Source organism: Procambarus clarkii, chromosome 38 (assembly GCF_040958095.1).
Source record: "Procambarus clarkii isolate CNS0578487 chromosome 38, FALCON_Pclarkii_2.0, whole genome shotgun sequence".
Taxonomy (NCBI): domain Eukaryota; kingdom Metazoa; phylum Arthropoda; class Malacostraca; order Decapoda; family Cambaridae; genus Procambarus; species Procambarus clarkii.
In genome coordinates, this window is record NC_091187.1 from 3,295,470 (window position 1) to 3,298,755 (window position 3,286).

Genomic DNA, 3,286 nt, shown 5'->3' on the forward strand with positions numbered 1-3,286 from the left:
CATGACTTTTGTTACGCCAAAGCTAGAATATGCAGCTGTTGTGTGGTGCCCAACAACAGAAGTTGGCCCATATCTTAAGAAGCACATCAACAAACTGGAAAAGGTGCAAAGACATGCTACTAAGTGGCTCCCAGAACTGAAGGGCAAGAGCTACGAGGAGAGGTTAGAGGCATTAAATATGCCAAAACTAAAAGACAGAAGAAAGAGGTGATATGATCACTACATACAAAATAGTATCAGGAATTGATAAAATCGACAGCGAAGATTTCCTGAGACCTGGAACTTCAAGAACAGGAGGTCATAGATTGAAACTAGCTTAACACAGATGCTAAAGAAATATAAGAAAATTCACTTTCGCAAATAGCGTGGTAGACGGTTGGAACAAGTTAGGTGAGAAGGTGGTGGAGGCCAAGACTGTCAGTAGTTTCAAAGCGTTATATGACAAAGAGTGCTGGGAAGACGGTCTCATCCTGTAACTACACTTAGGTATTTACACACACACTAACTATAACTATATATAATATATATATATATATATATATATATATATATATATATATATATATATGTCGTACCTAGTAGCCAGAATGCACTTTTCAGCCTACTATGCAAGGCCCGATTTGCCTAATAAGCCAAGTTTTCATTAATTAATATATTTTCTCTATTTTTTTTCTTATGAAATGATAAAGCTATCCATTTCATTATGTATGAGGTCAATTCTTTTTTTATTGGAGTTAAAATTAATATAGATATATGACCGAACCTAACCAACCCTACCTAAACTATCTTTATAGGTTAGGTTAGGTAGCTGAAAATGTTAGGTTAGGTAGTCGAAAAAACATTAATTCATGAAAACTTGGCTTATTAGGAAAACCGGGCCTTGTATAGTAGGCTGAGATGTGCGTTCTGGCTACTAGGTACGACACACACACACACACTATATATATATATATATATATATATATATATATATATATATATATATATATATATATATATATATATATGTCGTACCTAGTAGCCAGAACTCGCTTCTCAGCCTACTATGCAAGGCCCGATTTGCCTAATAAGCCAAGTTTTCATGAATTAATTGTTTTTCGACTACCTAACCTACCTAACCTAACCTAACTTTCTCTACTACCTAACCTAACCTAACCTATAAAGATAGGTTAGGTTAGGTTAGGTAGGGTTGGTTAGGTTCGGTCATATATCTACGTTAATTTTAACTCCAATAAAAAAACATTAACCTCATACATAATGAAATGGGTAGCTTTATCATTTCATAAGAAAAAAATTATAGAAAATATATTAATTCAGGAAAACTTGGCTTATTAGGCAAATTTGGCCTTGCATAGTAGGCTGAGAAGTGCGTTCTGGCTACTAGGTACGACATATATATATATATATATATATATATATATATATATATATATATATATATATATATATATATATATATATATATATATATATCGGACAATTAGGAAAAAAAAAAAAAAAATTTAAATTATTTTACCTTGTACCTAGATCCACCAGGCCTGTTTGGTCTATGTTTCAGTACTTGAGAAATCTGGAAGGTCACATCCTCCTCCTCAACTTGTGGATGTGCGTTGATAGATGATTCTGTAAAATTAAGTTATTTATATAATAATAAATTCAGTATAACAATAATATTCTGTAAAATTAAAAGTAATTTATACATCAATCAGATAAAACTCTCCAGAGATGGTGATACACAACATATAAAGGACAAGCTTCAGAACAAAATATGCATTTAGGAATAAGGTTTTGTACATGTAGGTAGCACATGAGAAAATAAGTGGAAGGTGATCAAGTTTATATTAACATGTTAATGGCTTTGTTAAGGCTTTGCAAGAATGAAAAAATATTAATAATATAATATCACCTACCAATTAATTGTACATCATTTATAAGTCAATTATTTGCATTATTATTATTCAATACTAATGATATAAAAATGCATTTTTTGAAATTTTGAAATTGAAATTTTGAAAATTTTGAAATTGTTCACAATTTTTGTTACACCAAAGTTGGAGTATGCAGCAGTTGTATGGTGCCCATATCTTAGAAAGCATATCAACAAACTGGAAACGGTGCAGAGACATGCCACTAAGTGGCCTTAACTAAATGCCATTAAATATGCCAAATATACTACATAAATATACATACTACACATGCACAATAATTGTCCTGGGACCTCTGATATTCCTAATATAATATATAGGGCCATCAACACACCTCCAGCTAGGGCCACCAACACACCTCCAGGGCCATCAACACGCCTCCAGGGCCATCAACACAACACCACCATCAACACACCTCCAGGGCCATCAACACAACACCACCATCAACACACCTCCAGGGCCATCAACACAACACCACCATCAACACACCTCCAGGGCCATCAACACAACACCACCATCAACACACCTCCAGGGCCATCAACACAACACCACCATCAACACACCTCCAGGGCCATCAACACAACACCACCATCAACACACCATCCAGCCAGGGCCATCAACACGCCTCCAGGCCATCAACACGCCTCCAGGGCCATCAACACACCATCCAGCCTACCACCACAAGCTTATATATATACTACACATGTCTAAGAGCAAATAAAAGAAAACAGTTACCTTAACTATTGAAGATGCAGCAGGATTTTGTGGATAAGCCAGCAGCCGTCCCTCTCGACACGGTTTTAAAATGGCGGCGACTACCACAACATGCAACGAGCCTAAAGAATGTCCAGCGCTAGCATTATCTAAACGCTATTATATATTATCAAGCAATACGGAAATCTAAAATAAAAAAAATGATACAAATAATTGTATTAAATATTTATTTGCAATTACAATACCTCGGGAATATATTTTTGCGTTAGCAAAACATATTAAGTTCGTATTTAGTTTAACTCATTTAAATTCTTTACAAATAATAACCTGATTTTACCTGATGGCCATTAACATTAATGTTTTATGTTGATACATTTCATACCCTTATTATTTCAATATCTTTCTTTATTATGCACCCCATACCCATCCCGTGGGCGGTGGTGTAAAGGATTACAGAGGCACATAATGGGTTCAGGAACTGAACTCTCTAGTTTGTTTAGCTAAGCAAATAACAATTTTTGACGCTAGTTACAAAATTATTAATGTTATATATACATGTACACACTCTCATACATACATGTACATATATATATATATATATACGTATACATATATACATACACATGCATATTTATAATCACCCACAC

At 34.3% G+C, this 3,286-nt stretch overlaps 1 long non-coding RNA gene across 1 annotated transcript in view; it reads right to left on the minus strand.

Annotated features, from left to right (window-relative positions):
- Positions 1 to 2,739, minus strand: part of LOC138372209 (uncharacterized) — a 4,881-nt gene extending 2,142 nt beyond the window's left edge. Inside the window, exons 1-2 of the long non-coding RNA XR_011230734.1 lie at positions 2,661 to 2,739; positions 1,517 to 1,623 (exon numbers count right to left, since the gene is read on the minus strand). This is a non-coding gene — a long non-coding RNA (uncharacterized lncRNA). The remainder of the gene's footprint in view (positions 1 to 1,516; positions 1,624 to 2,660) is intronic.
- Positions 2,740 to 3,286: the final 547 nt, after the last annotated feature.